Below are 23147 nucleotides of genomic sequence, written 5' to 3' on the forward strand. Positions count from 1 at the left end.
AGGTCACCGATTCACTACTGATCGATCCTAAACTAAAGAAGTTCTAACAGCTTTTTCGAACAAAAAAGCTTGGGAGGGGGGTGTATGGGGCGTACCCCTTACTGACTGAAATAATGAACTATTCCATGACTTCACTTCCGTACATGACGTCACTTCCGGGTAACGAGGAACTGTTTACCAAGTCAGTCAGACACGAACACGCAGGGAGTAGTGTCAGCACTAGTACAGCAGTAAGCCAAGATATAGCCCAATTACCTCTTTCATGTATTTTCGTTAATACATATTTAATTAACTGTTACTGTGTCAATTATTCAAATAATAACACTGCAATACTGGCAAACGAAGATTCGGACTTACACGAGAACCCCCAAAACAATTGTTTTGCGGCGATAAAATTTGAATTTCACACCAAAATGACTTCTCAACGACTATTCGAAACAGCTTACCCTAGGAACCCTAAAAAAGAAAAAAGAAACGTGCAATTAAACTCTGACGTAAATACGAAAAATTTTGGACGAAGTCGTAGGTAAACCTTCTTAGTCTCTTTACGAAAAAAAGTGAAAGAACTATAAACCAGGCATTTTTAGTAATATTTTTTATTTCTTTGTTAAGTAGTGCCAGAAGTAAGTTTTGTTTCTGATAAACACCCGACTTCAGTTATAAAACGTTTTGTGGTTTGAACGTTTTTTACTTGTGGCAAAGGAAAAAAATAAGAAAAAACGGTACGCTGTAGTTTGTGAAGACAAGAAAAATAATTAACCTAAATTCTAGATATAACTTTCCACTTTTATGCAAATTAGGCTTCGGAGCTTCAAAGAAAAAACACAACTGTCATTTAGAAAGAACAGGACTGTCTATTTTTAAAAGTTGACCTAATTTTGCGCATGTGTTCGCAGTTGAGTTATTAGTTGATTAATTGATTGCAAACTAAAACTTTAAAATTGTTTCTCCTCAAGTTTGAATATTTTTTTTATTTTTATGACTGTCCTTCGAAATGAAGATTTCATTTTATGAACTGGAAAACTGAAATTTGTTCAAGTTTTTTCTCTCCTTGTGTTTGAATATTTTCTTCCTTTCTTTTTATGACTGTCGTTGGAAATGAACCTTTAATTTTATGAAACGAAGGCATTTTTTTGCTAGCAGGCTAAAAAGCCATTTTTGTTGCAGTAACTTTTGGAAAAATTCTTTTTCCTCCCACCTTAGTTACCTTAAAAGTTTTGTACACGGAAATACCTAGTTCAGACCTGACAGTCTTCACACACACACACACACACACACACACACACACACACACACACACACACACACACACACACACACACACACACACATATATATAGACTGGCATGTTAATATATCCAAAAGAAAACCATATAAAGATAAAACGCCTTCAGAAAAAAGTCAAAGAAAATAAAGATATCGTTTTCTCATTCGAGAATGGGTTAAAAAGACGCAGTGGAAACCAATTCTTATGGTAGATTTATCGAACCGGACTATTATGCGATATTCGAACGAGAGTTGAGTTGGTCGACGCCAATGGGGCGGTTAAATATTGACCAAGGCCGTCGACGCTCTTTTATACACACACACACACACACACACACACACACACACACACACACACACACACACACACACACACACACACACGAAGAAACGACATTTTCTGCCCCGCAGTGATTTTTCTTCCAGTTTCAGAAAAAAAAAATCGTCGTTCGTCTTAGAAGGATATCCAATATGGAGGACATTAAGGCCATAATTATGCAATTACTAGGGGCTCAAATGTCTCACCGGCAAAAGCCGGAGGAAATTTTTCAGACCAAATGCACAAAAAGCATAGAGGTAACCTATGTTAGAAAAGAAATTGCTTCTTCAACAGAAGGAACCAGACGATAAATTGTTACTTCAGCGGAAGGAACCGATGAGAAATTGCTACTTCAACAGAAGAGACACGAGGAATTGTTTGCAAACGTGTTGAAAAAGACGGAACACAGTGATGACAGTATCGCATTTTCCTAAAACATTATATAGAATTCCTTTGATACGCTTAACAACCTATCCGAGCAGGATATGATGCTTGACGCTTTTTATAGGAGATACAAAGACTTATTCACTGTTGACTGCCAAGAGTGGACCAATGCCAAAAAAGGTCCACCTACATGTACGGAAGCTAGAAACCACAGAACATAGTACGTTCGTTGACTATATTTTACCTAGAAAGACAAGCAAGCTGGAATTCTCCAAAGCTGTCTCCGAGAAAATATATCAAAGCTATTATTGCTGTAAGGGAGGCGACGATATGAGTCCAAATTATAAAAGATAATTGTCGAAATTAGTAAAATATCCAAGAATCACGAAAAATAATGAAATATAAGTTAATGGATTAGTGTGGTTGTAATGAAATGATCAGCCAAGACAATATATCGAAATTATTATTTTAGTAAAGGGAAGGCTATAATGTGCGTTTAAATTATTAAAATTGTCGAAATTAGTAACATATCCAAGAATTATGAAAAATATTTAAATGTTAGTTAATTGATTGGTGTGTTTGTAATTAGATAATAAGCCCAAGAAATATTTCAAAGTTATTATTTTAGTAAGGTAGGACAATAATATAGGTTATAATTATTAAAAATGATTGTCGAAATAAGTAACATATCCAAGAATTCTGAACAATGATTAAATTTAAGTTAATTGATTGGTGTGTTTGTATTTAATTGATCAGGCGAAACAATATATCCAAGTTATAATTTAAGTAAGGGGAGCAACAATATGGATTTAAATTATGAAAAATGTATGTCGAAATTAGTAACATCCAAGAATTATGAAAACTTATGAAATGTGAGTTAATTGATTGGTGTGTTTGTAATAAAATCATCAGCCCATACAATGTATCAAAGTTATTATTTTAGTAAGGGGGGCGATAATGTGTGTTAAAATTATGAAAGATGATTGTCGAAAGTAGTAACATATCAAAGAATTATGAAAAATGATGAAATTTGTGTTAATTGATTGGTGTGTTTGTAATGAAGTAATCAGCCCAGATAATATATCAATGTAATTATTTTAGTAAGAGGAGGCGATAATGTTGATTAAAATCAAATCTCCACACTAACGTAATGTACTTGCAATAACACTTATCCCTGAGTGGCTTCCGGGCTTTGATAAGTGGTGATCACCGTGTAAAAAAAAAAAAAAATATGAAAAATAGTTGTCGACGTTAGTAACATATCATGAAGTCTGAAAAATATCTGATTTATTATTGCAGTAAGGGGGAATGCCAAGCAACAATATATTACATATAAAAGATGCCGCTATGGAATTTCCACAGGTCCCGCTAGTTATTATTATTATTATAATTATTATCATTATTATTACTAGCGGGACCTATGCAAATTCTACAGAGGACTGATTCATATGTAATATATTGATGTTGGCATTCTGTAGATATTCAGCGTAAATAGAGACGCCCTGATATTATTGTAGCTATTTTGTTAAAATTTCAAAAGTATTTATCAAAGCTAGCAAGGATGCCCGTAAAATACGCTTGATTATGATATTTTAATTCTTTCAGATTTTGTATATATTATTATAGAGTTATAGATTTTTATATATAATAAGGTTGCGATTTCAAAAATAAAAAAAAACATATATTTATGACTTGGGTTCATTAGCTTGAATCGAAGCTGAATCCCAAACTCAGATATATATATATATATATATATATATATATATATATATATGTGTGTGTGTGTGTGTGTGTGTGTGTGTGTGTGTGTAGTTCCTTCAGCTATAATCGAAACCGAAACCAAGACTTATGAAGAATTCTCTATAAAATTATTAAAAATAAAATAGATTATTTGAGTGTCATTAGCTATAATCATAACCGAAACCAAAACTTATGAAAAATTCTTGATAAAATTATTTATTACAGAAATGGAAGTACATAACAATTAAACGACCCGGAAGTAAGTGTAACACAGAAAATAACACACGCGTTATCGTATTAATATATAGATTATCATCATTATGATTGCTTTTGCCTTCCTATGGCTTATATCGTTACAATAAGTCTCCGCTGTCATTAGAATAGAAGTAAATCTGACTAACGTAGAAGAATATTTAGTTATTATTTCAATTGCTCCATCAAAAAATACGTCTCTAGTAATTGCCTTCACAAATATTTTTTTCTTCATAATTTACGCATAAAACATGTTATTTAATGCAGTTTTTAAATATTGTATGGACACATTTATTTATCATATGAAAAATATTGTAGATTTTCTCTCCAAATAAACCGTCAGTAACACAAAGGTTCTAGCATAATCTTTACTTTCTTTAGGTCGTCACGACTCCATGTTGTTTTAAGTAACACAGCAGACGAATGTTCGGCACATAAACAGTACAGTCGGTTCGTGATGTCTAGTAACGATGATTACAATTGTGTAATTCATAGGTCGGTAACATGTACTAGTGTAAATAAATAAAAAAAAACATGTACTTAGGTTTATTGGTGTAATTCGTCTTATTTTGTTTAACTAAACAGAGAATTATTGAAACTAGCACATTAAGAGTTTTCCGCTGATAAACCTTATCTTCCTCTTACAAATCGAACAACAAAAAAAAAAAAAACGCTCGTCTTTTCTCTTGGCCACTTCACACTACAGAGGCCAATTTCCTGTTCTTTACGTCAGTGTTCATTCCACATTCTCAAACCCTTAGCATGTTCTGCGTAACCTAAATAGTATCCCCTAAATATGATATAATCCCGTAATATTATAGTTTTATCGCATAAGTATTATATTGATGTTTGGTTAACGGGCAATCATTGTTGGATTGTTTTACTAGAGGGTAACCATTTATCAAGATCGATGGCCACTGAAGGATAACGATTAAAGAAATCGTTTATTGGACGATGATCCATAAGGGGGTCGGAAACAATCACGTGGATGAACAGTAAATTATTTAAGAGGAATTGATTATTAAAGTATTTGCTTGAATTTGTTTACATTAGACTTGAAGACAACTACGCTGTAGTCAGTCGGGAAGGAAACTCGTGGTATTTTATTCCAAACGTTGTTTCTTCAAGGAAAAAAAAAACTTTGTTCATGGACGATTCGTTTGTTTAAGGTAAATGGAGAAAGATAAATCATTTACTCTGGTTGTAGCTAGACAAGTTTTCAATGGGGATGCTCTATAGCGAGGACCAGGGATTGGAGATCAGTCAAGCACCTAGAATAAACATAACGATACTGTGGAGAGGGGCTAGTAAAATTTCTGTATGAAAACGGCTGTAGGGACGAGAAGCTTTTATTTATCCACGAGTGAAATCGTTTTTTTTTTTACTCTGTGAAGACAGAAAATCGTGCGCTAAGTAACACTTTCTCAGATATGAGAATAATACTCCATCTTAGAATTATACAGATATACGGTGGATCAGTTGTTAACGACATGGATGTGTCCAATTCGAATCCAGTTCTTTCGGCAGAAATACATAAACTTGCGATGTCGGCAACCTTCACGTAATCACTCCATTAACATCTAGAAAGGATTTTAACTAGAATAATATCAAGGAAACCAATGCAAACAATAATCTGATTCATTCGAAGTTTATGAATGAAAAGACAGGAAGCGAATTTATGTCAGGGATATTTTTTTTTTCCTGAAGCACTTTGTAAATAAAAAAATAATACTGAAAAGCAGTGTTATATATATATATATATATATAATTTTAAAATATAATTATCTACTGACACGTGTTTCGTCGTCTACGACTCATCAGAGTGGCTGAATATATATATATATATATATATATATATATATATATATATATATATATATAGACTTATATGTAATATGCTGATTTTGTGTAATTCAGTAAATTTTCATATACCAATAGGTATATATATATATATATATATATATATATATATATATATATATATATATATATATATATATATATATATAAACATGGTTGGTATCATTTACGAGCGCGTTTCTCTTAGCCTAGAAATGAGTAGTTAGTTATTTAATAGAAAAGTTATGTCCCCTGAACTGGCTGACAAGATTCATATACAAATAGTAGAAACTAGGAATGGATATTCAATGACTAGCTTATAATAGATAATATCTATTAATTAAAAATAAACTTAGGTTTTTATATATATCCTTTTATAACCTAAAATCAAAAAGAAGACATCAAACAGCCGAAGTTAATACATATAAAAACAATACGATAGCGTTACCCCGCTAAAAACCAAAATGGCCACTCCCACACATTTAACACACACGCACATACACACACACATACAAACACACACAAGCACGCACACACACACGCATATATATATATGACTACTTCATTTAATCACATAAATTAATATACGAAAGTATAATCTTATGCGTAAACTAAGTATTTACTTCAGCAGTGCTCAATACATAGGTAGAGCTAGATAGTAAGTTAGAAAAATATATATGGCAATTCAGCTATACAAAATGTTCACGTTCTATCCACACTAGGATTCGTCACACTTAAGCAAAGAGTTGTTGTAGTCTCGCGTTTTTATATACGCATATTCTATTGAATTTTTACTTAGCCAATCAGCTTCCTAGTTTCCACCGTTCCCTTCATTATCAGCCAATGGGGGGCACTTAAAGAACAAAGGCCCGTTTGACCTTACATGTGACCCTTCGTTTGTGTGTGCTTTCTTAGCAGGCAGTGTAGATATCTAGAAAATTGACCTATTTTTAATCTATATGTTGTTAAATATGTGTGTCTGTATTTTTAGTATTATGTTAGTCTATATATATATATATAGACATATATATGTATATGTATATATATATGTCTATATATGTATATGTATATATATATATACGATAATTTATTTATATATATGTTTATTTTATTTATTTATTTTCTATTGATATTGCTAATTTAAAAATTATTTTGTATCGCTATCCTAGAGTAAAGTTTATCCTGTGAACACAGTTGTTCGCTATTTCTCTCCTAGAGTTTAGTAGATATTGGGGTTGTTTAAAGTATAGGATACCAAATTTTTCATGAAAGCATAATCTCAACATATACCTCCAAACACCCGGGCAACCTCGGACTAAAATGCTAGTATATATATATATATATATATATATATATATATATATATATATATATATATATATATATATATATATATATATATATACCGCTGTACTCGGCCACGCGTATCTGTGGCTCAGTTTGTTAAAATGTAACACATTCCTCAAGAAAAATTGTATTGTTTATTTACTTTTATTATTATTTGCATTTTTTAATCAATAAAAGTTGTTTTCTTTTCTTCAAATTTGGCAGTAAACCTTTCTTTTTGAAAACGGAATTTTTATTATAAAAAGAATAGATGAATGCTTTATATGAACACTGTAAATAGTTAGGTGAAAGTAGAGAAAAGTTTGATTTTTTTTAAGAGAATGTACAAATTATTTTTTTGTCAGCAGATGTTAAGAAAATAAACAGAAAAATACTCCCATCATTAATTAATTAAGTAATTATGCAAAAAAGAAATAAAATGTTGATTTAGTGTTTCAACATTTGAACAACGCTCGGTTGACCTCGGGTGATTGCCGGTCGAACCCTAACCATAATAATTGGAATCGGGGGGGGGGTCAAAGTATGCATGAGTACCATTCTTTTTAATGTCGTCTTGTGTTCAACTTTTTGAGTGGGCTATCAGCGATTGCAAACTAACAAATTTAACCAAAATTCAAAAAATTCAACAATTAAATAATTTTAATAAGTGCTCAGCTAGGTGTGAAACCGACATTACGAATGCGTAAAAATATTGAATAATTCGACCTCCTATCTTTGTAAGCTTATAACTACTTGAAAAATCAATTCAAACCCTAATTCTTTTTCAATTAAAGGAGCAAAGACCAAATTAAAAAAAATAACAGGTTTAATAGCAAATTATGCAATATTTGTTTTTTTTTTAAATCGGTTTTCTTTAAAAAAAGATTTGAAGAAAATAAACGAACTTTGACTTACGTCGATTACAAAAAAATCGATATAAATTCCAAAAAATCACTTACCTATAAAAGCTAGTGATCAATGAGTAGTTCCATTCTTCCTTGTTAAGAATTTATCCATATTTATATTTTAAAATCCATTTATTTTTTAAATGAAATAATTTTTTCAACGCCTATTTGAAAAAGGCGCCATGACGCAAGAACTTTACGTTTTTATCGAAAACCGGTAATAGTTTTTATTGTTTTGAACTACGGATGGACAGAATGAAGTAAAAACCACACGTTCGCGTTAGTCGTCTAGCCTTGTCCATGAAGAAATATGTCTTCACATAGTTTAAAAATAGTCAAATTTTACTTATAAGATTTTGCCTTAAAAAACGACACTCGAGGATTTTTTTTCTTTTCTCAAAGAAATACATACATTTTTGATTCTTTATATTTTCATTCTTTTCTGTGGAGTGAAATTTTTTTTTTAATATCTAAAAAAAGAAAACATTAAATGAAATAGAAAAAATTGTCGTCATCGTCCACTACTTACTGGAAAATATAAGCAGAAAATAGGGTTCCAATTAAAAAAATAAACGTGATTTTTTACAAAAAGATTTAACACTTTGGACTTTACAGGCTCATTTCCAAAACCACTTCTTTTTTTTTTAATTTACAATATATTATTTGTTGATCTTTTATCTTCAATTTGTGATATATAAAAATTTGGTACATAAATAAATTTTTCAAATTTTAATAGACACTTTAAAATAGGGGGTGTGAATTAAAAAAAAACGTCTGTCCAAATATTATATTCAGTTTATTTGAAACACCATAAAGTTTCACATTGACCCTGAAAATATCGTAAAAAATTAACCAATGAAAAAATTTCGATAGATTTTTAATATCTAAAAATTGAAAAAAAATTAACTCGTAAATTCAATTGATTTCATTAGGTAAAAAAAATGGCTGCATGAAGGCGCGCCGGCACTTTGTAAACACTGTTTTTTAAAAAGTAATATTTCTATTAAAACACTGTTTTTTAAAAAGTAATATTTCTATGTAAACACTGTTTTTTAAAAAGTAATATTTCAGCTTTAATAGTTTATTTAGAAGTATATCCCATAAAGAAAATAAACACCCCACCTTTAAAAGAGAGATTTTTTTAATATTTTATTCGGTTTCGTGTTAGGGGTGTAAAAAACTCGGCAGATTTGCCGTTTAGTTGTACAAATAGCCTCGAAGCCTATTATCACAAAAAGGGACGCGTTGGGTCTACACCGGTATATAGCGATTAATGTGAACGACGTTCTTTAACAAATAAAAAAAAAAGAAATAAAAATTAAGTTTTAAAATGATTAAATGTGTTTTATTTTATAAATTAAAATTTTATTTTATCATTTAAAACATTGACCAATAGAAATGATATATTGGTTAATGTTATGGCTTGCAATAAGCAACAAAGAAAACAGAACAACGGAATAGAGTTTAAACAATGTATTACTGGAACAACAACGTAAAACGGTTACAACTGAAAAGAGTAGTAAACGTCACCGAGCAGGCGAGGGTCGCTCTGGTGTTTAATCCACACTTGGGATCAAAAGGTCTATGGTTTATATAATGGATAGAACAGTCCATTTGGAGGGTGATTCCCCCACAACAGTTAACAAATAAAAAAAGAAATATTGAAAGATAAAGTTTTAAAATGATTAAATGTGTTTTGTTTTAAAATTATAATTTTTTTATTTTATAATTTAACATTTAAAACATTGAACAATACAAATAATACGTTGGTTAACAAATACACAAAAAAGAAATAATGCAAGATGAAGTTTAAAACGTCCTCTTGCAGCCTTTCTATTTTTTATTTGTTAAACAACGTGATTAATTTAAATTAAATTTTAATCATAGGAATACATTTTCAATAATCATGTAAATATAAACAAACGTTTGTTTACATTAAGCTCTATATACCGGTGCCAACCCAACGTGTCTATTTCTATGATAATAGGCTTCGAGGCTAATTGTACAAATAAACGGCAAATCTGCCAACAACTCCCCCAAAATTCTGATACACTTAGTGCTCAACTTCTAATACACATCCTATTAAATCAATTCCCCTTATTGGTAAGATTGTTGTAAAAATATGAACGGAAACTTAAATTTCGCTCCGTTTTAATTTTTTTTAAAAATTGTGCCCCCCAAACGAATATAATCAAAAGAATAATATTCAACAGTTGTATTTTATATATGTAAAGCACAAAATATTTAAAAGAAAAAAAAAAGTTATTAACCAAAGGGAAATAATTCCATTTTTAAGCGAAAAAAGTCAGTTTGATATATCTTTTTATTATTTTTCTTACATAAATCCAGCTTACCGTTCACATTTGAACATGAGTTGGACGTAATGTAAAAATGTCCCGAATTTAAAAGGGAAGGAAATTTAAATTTCCGTTCCATTTTTACAACAACCGTAAAGTATAGCATTCTATGCAAATTTTACTTAGCTTAGTATATTAATGTTATTTGTATTTAAGTAAAAATAATATTTAGGTTTGGATATAAATTCCTAAACTCCTTTCACACTAAATAATTTAGGTGACTGAAATATAAATCAAATTGAACCTTTAATTTCCTGAATAGTAAAAAGATGATCCAGTCCGCAATGGTCGATTTGCTGCTAATATATACATTGTCTAGGTACGGGCAAAAATAAACGAATTGCTTTTAGGTTTCTGACAACTTTTTGATTGTATTTGAAAGATTAAGGACTAAACTTAATTTTCCAAACGAAAAAAAAAATATTTGTACACGTGAAAAAAACTTACGAAAAATGTTTTCACGGCGAGCTTACCAATTCAGCTAAATTTTGAAGTTAAATAAATTCATTGTAAAAATCCTTTTAGAGATAAATATTAGTCTTCTGGATCTATTTCAAAGATAATTAGTAAAGTAAAGCTCTAAGATATTGAATAAAATAAAAAAGAAAACACCTTGTTTGTGCTAAAAATAGCATCGGTAGTGCAAGAAATTCATTTTGCTTCGAGTTATATCGAATTCATTAATACGGACTTTAGGGGCTATTTTCGTAATGTTCTATCAACAATTATTATTTTTTTATTGGGACAAAAAGCAAAAAAATAACACATTGTGTTTACATTAAGCGAGACCACCACAGCCTGTAGAGGTGAGTGGTGAAGTGTCACGTGACGGCAGGAGGTGGTAAATAGTTTCCCCAAATAAAAATTGGCCTATCGTACAAAGAAAACCACCTATTTATTAAAGAAAAATTAAGTATAATGTTATAATTAAAAAGAGATATATAGAAACACGCATGGGTACAGTAAACATATTATACCAAAATGTGGAAGCCATCCGTCCAGTGGTTATTTAGACTACTAATAACGAACGAACCAAGAATTACATTTTCATATATATATAGATATATACTAGCATTTCGGTCCGGCTGTTAAGGGGTCAAAGTTCAACGATTTCACCTTTGAGAACTCTACCAAACTCCTACGCCAAGATATAGGTCCCTTGGACATGGATCTAACTTAACTTGATTTGAGCCCAAAACAGTAAATGTTAAGGGGTCATAATAGGGGTCAATTAATAAAAAAATTGACGGCTTTTTTTTTTTGCTCAACATACACCTCCAAACCCCCAGGCTAGTATATATATATATATATATATATATATATATATATATATATATATATATATATATATATATATATATATATTAGTCATATAAATGGTATTCAAGTAACTTTTTCTAGTTGTGTTAATGGTAAAGTATGAATCTATAGTCGTCATGAAATAGTACAATAAATCAAAAGATTAGTCCCTTATAAGTCCTCCGGGGTTGGACATCAATTTTCTCTTATTGTATCCTATTAACTTTCCTGACATTTTTTAGGACTCTCCGAAAAAACATCTATTTTTCAATTATATGCAATCAAATCGATGGGGGAAATGTCACGCTATTGAATTACACCATTCGTTGTGCATGACAACATGACAAAGAGGAGATATTACAGCATTACTATATTAAAAAATGGGGCACTTAAGATACTTTATATATATATATACATATATATATATATATATATATATATATATATATATATATATATATATTATGAAATTTATTTTATTTCGGTTTAACTAATTGGTGTTATCGTTTTAATTTTCATCTTTTATTGGCACGGGCAAAACGAAAGGCGGAAGTATATATTTTTTTGACAGAGTCTCTCTTTAAAAATCTACAAAAAAATCCAGTAATTATCTAATACAAAACAGAATTTTCACCGATTATAAAGTGAAGAATGACCTTTATAATAGTTTACTTTATTTTTCATAATCGATATTTATATATATTATTTTGCGTACAACCCCCTTCTTTATTTGTGGGTACAAATATGCTTAAAATATTTTGCTGAAACTAAGCAAAATATATTGTATTGTGGGAGTGTGTGTGTGTGTGTGTGTGTGTGTGTGACTAACCCCATTCGGGTTTAACCGGCTTCCTTCAAATGAGGAATTTGCATCGGAGTACGAAATTACCAAGGGTCCCCTGTCGCATGTATATCCCTTTCAGGGGAGACGACGTTAGATTTTTGCAACACTTGCAGGACAGTGTCGACGTCATCCTACATATAGCGCCTGGAATTCCCAAAGCTGTCACCTATTTTAGTAATGACCAGGCTGAACGTTGCTTAAATTCGGTGATTGAAACAGATGTGTCAATGTGATTATGCTGTATATGGGGACGGTGAGGATTGTAGATAAAAAAACAACTTCGCACGTATCAGATTTTAAGATTGAAAATCCGAATTTTGAATATGTTTTATTTTTCATCTTTTGTGTTTAGAAGTGTGAAATTCGTTGACTATGCTAATGATAATTATTATCTTTCAGATTAGCATATATATATATATATATATATATATATATATATATATATATATATATATATATATATACATATATATATATATTTATTATATTTACGAAAAACATTATTTTTAAATCTTTGAAAAATAAATTAATAACTTTTTTTAGTGACCCCAACATTGCTAATATTCCATTAAATAGGAAATGCTTTGAAGAATCGATACAAAATAGGAGAAAAAAATCGATAAATAATTGCGCATTTTGCTAAAAATACGATAATTTCTTTCGGCAATTTTGTGTTCATGGTGGCTCAACCATAATAGAAGATACAGAACCTTTTTATAAACACATACGACGCTTAGCATTCCAAAAATGGTCACCCATCTGGTACTGGCTAGCCTCATCGTTGCTTAACTTCTAAGTTGAAATTTAGTTTTTTCCACAGATATACATTCATTAAACTAACATGTGACGTCGTACTAACCTCTTGGAAATAAGGTAGATAAAATAATTAATAGATTACTCTTAATCTTAAGATGACGAGACTTCATCACCAGAGAATTAGTATGAGTTAATATTCGACAGAGTATCTTTTTAGCGTAACTTCTCTTATTTTATATAATTATAATTTATATCGTTTGATGCGTTAATATAAACGATTCTGGTCCCGTATTTATAGGAGTTTAAATCGTTTACAAAGAACATAGCATCCCAATTATAGTGTTAAAAAAGCTTCAACCAGAACTTGCTCCCATACTTACGAAACTATTTAAGCGCTGCCTTAAGGAGAAGTGCTTTCCGACCCCCTGGAAGACCTCATCAGTTTGCCCTGTATTTAAGAATTCAGGTGATAAGTCCTCTCCCTCTCAGTATAGACCAATAAGTCTCCTGTGTGTTATGAGTAAGTTGCTGGAATCCATATTAAATAGAGAAATAGTCAACCACCTCAGCAGGAATAACCTTCTTAGTGACACACAATATGGTTTCCGCTCTGCAAGATCTACCGCAGATGTGCTGACGGTTATATCCCACAGGATTAGCGAAACTCTCGACAAAGGCTTCCTTTCTAGGGCAATTGCTCTTGGCATATCAAAGGCCTTCGACAAGGTATGGCATAAGGGTCTACTTCACAAGATTTCCAGCTACGGTATAACTGGAAATGTTTTCTCAATCATTAAATCATTTCTCTCCGATAGACTCATAAGAGTAGTGGTAGATGGACAAAAATCGGAGGCCTGCAATATAAATGCTGGAGTCCCTCAGGGGTCAATCCTGGGCCCAACTCTCTTCCTGATCTACATCAATGACCTCCGTAAACACATACTTAAATCATTCATTGACATCTATGCTGATGACACGACCATCTACGGCAACACATCAAAGGCTGTAAATGACAAAGTTCTCTCGGATTCTCTCTCCTCTGATCTTGAGCGCGTGGTTCAGTGGGGGAAGACGTGGCTGGTTACCTTTAATGCATCCAAAACCAAACTCCTATCCTTACATCATCAACGCTCTGATCCCCATCTGGCATCAATTGTGATGGATGGCTCTCGTTTGGGTGAGACCCCGTGTTTTGAAAAGCTTCTGGGTTTGACCTTTACTCCTGATCTGAAATGGAACACGTACATAAAGTCTATTGTCAAGGTCGCTGGAAAGATCGTGGGATCCTTCTACCGTTCCAGAAGATATCTCACTACTGATGCAATTCTATATCTATATAAAAGCCAAGTACGTCCAAGGATGGAATACTGTTGCCATATCTGGGCAGGAGCTGCCAAAAACAACCTATCATGCCTTGACAGAGTACAAAATAGACTTCGTGGTTTAGTGGGGGATGCCCTTTTCTCTACCCTGCAACCGCTCTCCCACAGAAGAGACGTTGCGAGCCTATCCTTGTTTTATCGTTATTTTCATGGCAGGTGCTCGTCTGAACTCCAATCCTCGCCAATCTTTCACGAAAAACACCCGTCTAGCTGAATCTACTGTGAAAAATTTCCCCCACTCTATATCTGTGCCTAAATCAAAACGGGGATTCCATGAACAAAGCTTCTTTCTTAGAACTGCACGCCTGTGGAACTCTGTTCCGTCTGCCTGCTTCCCTCCGGGCTACAACTTGGATGTCTTCAAGTCCAATGTTAACAAATTCCTAATGAACCGCTCCCTTAAGTAAACACTTCATCCAATCTTCACACTAACGTAATGTACTTGCAATAACCCTTATCCCTGAGTGGCTTCCGGGCCTTGACAAGTGGTGATCACTGTGTAAAAAAAAATAATAATTTCGTTAAACCTTCCTCTTACAGGTAATACGAATATTATACACAAAAAAGCTCACAAGCTTATACATGTGAGTTCTTCTTCTTCTTCTTCTTCTTCTTCTTCTTCTTTTGCATCATCATCATCATCATCATCATCATCATCATCATCATCATCATCATCATCAACAACAACAACAACAACAACACGCCTTGGACTTAACAACACAAGGAGTTTACTTGCAAGAAAATAAACCAGCAGTATAATTCTTTTACTCTGTGAAGATGGACCTAATACGGTGCGAAGTTAATCAGAAATATTTAAACCTTAAAAAAAGAAAAAGAAAGAAATTAAATCGTGTTTTTCTTCCATCTTTTAATAAAAGATTTTGGCACCGTTAACGTTTTCTGAAAACAGTTCTATCTGTTTATTCAATGTTTTAAAAAGTAATAAGTTTATTAAAAATGATGTAAAATCCAGCGGAATTACGACAGAAAATGAATCACAGAATTAAAACGTAGGATTTAATTATTAGTCATAGAGAGATATAGAAGGAGAGATAGAGGATGGAAGAAAAAGAGGAAAATAAGTATTGATAGACGAAGAGATTGCTCTCTTTGTCTATGGACACTTATTTCTCTCTTAGACGTAAGAGGGAGGAAAAGAGAGTAGAGACGACACAGAGAGTAATAGGGAGAGTGGGGAAATGAGGGAAGACTAAGAGAAACCAGTTATAATTGTAAATCTCTTGACTATCACATGTTGGGGCTTTATTGAACGGCGCATTAATCAGCATTCTGACCCTAGGACTAATGCAATCAAAGCCTCCATTAATATACTATAATTCAGACCGTTTGATGCGTTGATATAAACGATTCTGGTTCTTTATTGGAGCCGTAATTAGAAGTTTAATCCGTTTACACCATATAAACACGTACGCTAACAATTACTGACTTTGTATGAAGTTTTGTTTCAATACATTTAGTTGGCTTGTTAATACCATCAATAATATCGATAGCTATTAGTAATATTCAAACATTTTTGAAGTGCCACGCCACAATATCATGCAAACTATAAAGCAAAATATATTATACATAATACAATGTGGTCAACATAAAGGTGGGAAATTTGAGGTTGTAAATTTTATTCTGTTTATATTTCATTCTCTTTAAATTTAATTTTGTTTAAATTTAATTTGGTTAAATTTAATTTTGTTTAAATTTAATTTTGTTTATATTTAATTTTGTTTAAATTAAATTTTGTTTATATTTAATTTTTTTAAATTTAATTTTAAATAAATTAAATTTTGTTTAAATTAAATTCTGTTAAAATTAAATTTTGTTTATATTTAATTTTGTTTACATTTAATTCTGTTTAAATTTGATTCTCTTTAAATTGAATGTTGTTAAATTTAATTTTGTTTATATTTAATTTTGTTTAAATTTGATTTCGTTTAAATTAAATTTTGTTTAAATTAAATTTTGTTTAAGTTTAATTCAGTTTAAATTTAATTCTGTTTAAATATAATTTTGTTTAAATTATAGTTTGTTTAAATTTAATTTTGTTTAAATTTAATATTTTTAAAACTTAATTTTGTTTACATTTACTGCATTTGGTTCATTCATTTTAATAATAATAATAATAATAATATTAATAATAATAATAATAATAATAATAATAATAATAATAATAATAATAATAATAATCTGGATGAGTGCAAAGAGGACTAGGAATATTGGGAAGGCCTATTCGCACCCAAATTCCAGTGGAGACCAATAGCCTTTGCCAATGAGAAATCAATGATAAGAGGCTGTTGTGATAACAAAATTAATCTGCAAAAGTTATCGAAAGTGGGGGAGATTACTGGAATTTTGAGGAGACTTGTTGTCACTCAGACTCCAGATAACACTAAAAGTTGTTCTCAAAGAGAAATCTTGATGATGGTTAGTGTGAGTAAAATAATAATAATAATAATAATAATAATAATAATAATAATAATAATGATATGATCACGTATCTATAGAAAAATGTAGGGTATTTGTAAAAGAACTCCGCCACTAAGGTAAAATAAGTTTTGCAAATAAAACAAAAAAACAAAAACAAAAAAAATACTACTTACCATTGTTCATGGTTGTGTGGATCAAACTTTCAATATCACTTATGTTTTATGTCATTTTTTAGGGTTCGAATCTCACATAAAGCAATTATTATTTTGCTGCGATAGTATTCCAGTTATGTGTAGCCGATAACTATCATCAGCAACCTGAATAATGATGGTTGATAGAAAAGCTAGAAATGTAAGGTTATACATTTCATTGTTTAAATTTTATTGCGTCTGGCTTGGCGAAGTCAACGTGGATCTTTTGCCACAGCTGGTTCGTATTTTGCCACGGTTTAATTGTTGGCACTTTTGCTGCGAGTGCGCATCCTTTACATGCATCAAGCATATCTGCTATGTCTTTGTTTGACCAACAGACGTAACTGCGCATAAGACTTTTAGTGTACCCCCCTCGAATGTTCGATATGTAAATTCTACGAGATTTTTTTCTGCAGACTTCCCCGTATTACAATATAAAAGGATAAAGTGAAAAAAACTGCGGCACATTAGAATCTTTATTATAGATTTTATTGTTTGTAGTCTAGATAAAGTCGTTCTTCAGATCCACCTTTTTATGTCTGCAAGTGTGACCGGGAGCTCTCATATAGTATCCGCGATCATATTCTGTACTTTTCACAGTTAGTTCTTAGTGTTGCGATTATTGACTCCTTGGATACTTCAGTGTTCTTCAGAACAAATCAGTAAAACCAGAAGACAGGTGCTCAATTCTGAAATTGCAGTTTAATAGTATCGCCCCCCCTCCTCAACGCATAAGTCTTTTGGCGGGATGTACAGGTACATCTTTTTTATCCAAATACCGACAAGAGAGGATTTGTGATCCCTTTTTAATGTAAACCGTCTGCCGTAGAAGTATCTGTGGAAGTTCTTTACGGCAAAAATTATGCTCAATGCCTCCTCCTCAATCTGCGAGTATTGCTTTTGCGGGCAGGAATGATCGACATGCGTGCTTAATGGCTTTACTTATTCCATCTGATAACTTGTATAAAATGCAGGCTCCTATGTCATAAGAGCTGACGTCGCTTGCTAATATTATCTGGGGTTGGCATGTTTTTGGTCGTAGTAGCATTGTCAAGATCCGGTCGTCGACAGTCTTTAGTAATTATATGAAAAAAATAGAAACAAAAATCACATTTCGCTTCCTTATCTTTAAAACTGTATATTGGGATTTGTTTTTCTATTTAACAGAAACTGGTTTTTATTTTAGCAAGTCGGAAGACTTTTTTCTGTTAAGTAAAAAGTGGTTATATTTTTGAATAAGTTTTGCATGTAGTTTCCTCAAATTTCCATTAATCCGTTGATGTGAATTGATTGGTCTATTTGTGTGAGTATTGTTGCCTCAAAACCACGACACTTGTTGGTTTATGAATCAACTGGGATTCTTCTTGTAATGTTCTCCTTAATCTTCATTCGCCTGTTGAATGATCCAGATTGGCCCGCGAAAAGAAAACTAGGAACACGGTATAGGTTTTAAGGATATATTGAACAAAAGAGACAATATACAGAGAAAATTAATTGTCAGTTAGATATCGATAGAGTCCCATATGAAGAAGACTTCTTGCCTCTCGATTAATATAGTATTTGGAAGAATCCATCAATGGATTGGTAACGGTCCCATTGTAATCGTGTTGATTTGGCGTCAGCCATAACCAGAAAGAAAGAGAGAAAAAGAGTGACAGAGAGACATTCATACAAGAATCCATCAATGGATTGGTAACGGTCCCATTGCAATCGTGTTGATTTGGCGTCGGGCATAACCAGAAAGAAAGAGAGGACAAGAGTGACAGAAAGAGAGAAAGAGAGACATTCATACAAAACGTTTGAACATTGTTTTGTTTTTGTATGCGTTGATGACAAGTTATTTTGGGTTTGACCTTTCGAATTCTTGGATCTCAGATCGTTTTGACTTGGTCGAATATTATAAACTACTGTCACTCTTGGCTCAAGTCATACCTGATTGACAATAGTTACTGAAGCCGTCATGTTTTTTCCAATAATAACGCCTTTCTTTCTCACTTCCCCACGATCAAAGGCAGATATAAGTTAGGTATAATATTTATTAATGTAGAAACTCCCAGCTCTCCCTCCAAAGGGAAGCTTCATTGTGTCACAGTACAATGGTTGCAATTTTCCAACTACGAGAGAAGCAAGACATGGCTAGACATTTGTGTAATAGAAGCTTAGCGGAACATTTCTTTATTAGTATATCAGAGAAATGTATGCCGCCATTTTCGACGACATGAACATCTTTACATTGGTTTGCTACTATGTTTTCATTTGCAGGCATGCTGGTCGTCAGGCATGCTGGTTGCCATCTTTGAAAAGAAAGGTGAAAAATTATTTGATCTGATGATGGTTTTGTATTCTTGGAGTTTTTGTCTTTTTCCCGTTGTTTCACACGTAGGAAAATATTGGTTGACAAGGGAAGGGAACTTTAGTAAAGTTTGACGGGATTGTCTCCCTTTTACCGTTGACATTTTAAGGAAGAGGTTGTACAAATTTTGTTTTTCTTTATAATTAGATGTTTTCCATATACTGCTGATATCTATGCTCGGTCATCAAACTTTATTAAAGTTATCGTCTCTTGTCAACCAATTTTTTTTCATCATATATACGAAACTACGACAAAAACAAAAACAAAAAACTCCGAGAATACGAAACCATCTACGGATCCAGTAACTGCCCCTTCTTTCTTTTCCAAAGTGGAAACCATCATGCCTGAAGAAGGTAGGAGGCTACCTCGACCGAAACATTGCACAAATAATATTCAAGATAAGAACAATAGTTCGATCAAAATAAGTAATACAAACAATCAGCCCTCCTCTAAAAAAATAAAATCAGAACTGTAATACATCTATATTTTCTTAAAATAAATACAAGTCATTTATTCTTGATACGTCACAAATTGCTCTCCGTGCTCTTTTCTCGTCTCTCGTGGCAGCTAAAATAATGCAATTTACAGTAATCTACATATAGATGAGCTGTTGTTTAAGCACTCCATCCACATATGAGCTGTCGTGGTGATGAACTTCGAAAAAAATACGTCTGCTTACTTTCACATCATAAACGCCAAAAGCAAGCACAATTAATCTTGCTTCTTTTGCCATATACTTTTTCTCATTACGTAATATCCTGTGACGTAATCATCACTCTAGTCTAATGGAATTTTCTGCTGCTCTAATCTTACACTTGCTCTTCTCTCGTTTGGAAAACTACTGTTTCAAACATTATTTTTATACAAACGTCTCTAATTTATCTAAAGTATTATCAGATGAGCTGCAATATAACCTGTACTCCTGCAAGACTTCGAAAAGAAGTCTGTTTGTTTCGATATCATCCAAACATGTAATTGCTCCCAATACGTCACATCCTGCAATGTACATTCTCGCATTACTTAATATCCTAAACGTAATCATAAATTTCGTGTGCTAACTTATAATTGAATTTTCCACTACTCTAATCTTATGCTTATTCTAACCTCGCGTGAAAAGAAACTACAGTCCTCAACATTATTTTTACACGCCAGTTTTTAATGTTATTACAAAACAACCAATAATTTATTCGGGGTTCAAACCTACATAAGCATCACCGCGCATCCGGAAAAATCCGTTCATATTACTTGCAAGTAGTGCATCGCACAGGATTAGTTAAATTAAAATTGTTATACTTTCTTTTATAACAGTTTTATGTTAGACAGTATTTCTAATATTCGCATCAGCATGCATATGAGAAGTAACCAGTCGATTTTTGATATGCGTTTTATCAATATCAGAGTTTGTGGGTGGATTTTGCCGCCCAAAAGGACGCTCAATTTCCTGTTATTATGTTTCTCCATAAACGCATCTGACATTTCCGGTCTCATAAAAGGCATATAATTATTTATTAATTATGTTTTTTTTTCGGATATGAAACTGAATATAACAACAATTGATACGATATTGTGTTACGTGATTAATTATCAGTTGATATGTATCGATTAATTAATGTGGATACGGAAATATTCGAATTGATGAACAATAAATGGTAAAATGGAAACACGTCGGCACCTTTCCGTTTGTTCTTTCTTCCCATTTCCGTGTTTTTTCTCTTTATTTCATCCTTTCTTTTGTTCTTTATATTTCTTTTTCTTTTTTCTTAATTATTTATTGCTTTGACTTTTACAATTTTTATTTTTCTTCTTCTTTTTTTGCTTCTTACTTTCTTTTTTGCATATTTATTTTTGTTTTCTTTCTCTGTGTGGTTTAATTGTTTATTCTTTCATTTCCTCGGTTTTGTTGTTCAATTTTTTTTTTCGTTTTCATTATTACTATTATAGGAAGAGCGTGCAATAAGTAATGCCCCCGACCCACTTCCCATAGCAGTAGAGCAACGAAACTTGGCACAGTTATTAGCCGTTCTCCACATAGGAACCACCAAGAGTTATGCATTTCTCCCGTTTGATGCAGATCTGGAGACCGTTTTTGTAGAACACTCCAGGTTGGTCCTCCAACCACGATGTGACTTCAGAAATCAAGGCTGCATCATCTGAGAAACGCATTCCTTTACAAATACAACTTCATGGCTGGGAAGAGGTGAAAGTCAGAGGGTGCAAGATCAGGAGAGTAGGGAGGATGGGGAGGATTTCATAACCACGCCCGTGCTTCTGATCTAGCGACATGCGAGTTGTGGACCGGAGTGTTGTCCTGCAGGAAGAAGGACACTTTGCTGATCTTGCCTTGCCTCTTGATTTTGATAGCTCCCCTTAATTTCCTCAAAAGTGAAGCGTAATAGGCTTCTGTAAGTGTGGTATCCTTTGCCAGGAAATCTGTCATAACTACTCTGTCCTGGACCCAGAAGACTGTGAGCATGACCTTGCCAACGGAGGGCTACACCCTTGCCTTCTTTGAAGGTGGTGAGTCCAAGATCTTCCACTGCATTGACTGGGCTTTGGTCTCTGGATCATAGTGATAGACCCAGGTTTGATCCTGCGTAATCAGTCTTTTGAAAAACTTTGACTCATCTTCTTGGCACATCACCAAATTCATCCTCAAGCACTCGACGCGTTCTCGCTTCTGGAATAGTGTGAACAACCTGGGAATCCATCTGGCAGGCACCTTATGCATATGAAAATGGTCATGAATGATAGTTTCCACAGACCCTGTACTAATCTTGACATCTTGGGCTATTTGGCGAATAGTAATGCGCAGATCTTCCAAAATGGCAGCCTCAACTTGACGGACAGATGCCTCATCAATGGCACAAGGGGGGCGACCAGGTCTAGGAGCTGTTTCCACAGACTTCCGGCCATGTTTGAATTCACGATGCCAGCGTTTTACAAGGTCATATGATAGGGCATTATCACTATAAGTTTTTTTAATTTCATCAAAAGTCTCCTGTGCTATGCGTCCTTTCAAATACAAAAATCAGATCACTGCTCAATATTCAACAGGCTTCATTTCACACCTGACTCAGTGCAAACACCTGTAAAACAGAAGTCACAATTAGTTCAGAGCTGTAATTTGTCACATAACCCGTAGAGATATAAATCATTGCACATGCAAAATTTCAACTAGATCGGACAACTGGAAGTGGGTCAGGGGCATTACTTATTGCACGCCCCTCGTATTCTCTCATTCCTCACATTTCCATGCGTATCTTTCATTCTTTTGACTTTCTATTTTCCTTTTCTTTTCTCCTTCTTTTTCTGCTTCTTGCTGTACCTCTTTAATTCATTTGTACCGTATTTCATTTTTGCTTTTTTGCCTAAACGAAAAGTTTGGGCGGTTAAAACACATAAATTACACAATTGAAAGTAGCGTCTCTATATAGTTTTAATTAATTGTAGTTCAGTATTTGATAATTAAAATTTACTAGAATATTAAGTTTCTTT

This window comes from Euprymna scolopes, chromosome 18 (genome assembly GCF_053919585.1).
Source record: "Euprymna scolopes isolate OS-2025 chromosome 18, ASM5391958v1, whole genome shotgun sequence".
Classification (NCBI taxonomy): Eukaryota; Metazoa; Mollusca; class Cephalopoda; order Sepiida; family Sepiolidae; genus Euprymna; species Euprymna scolopes.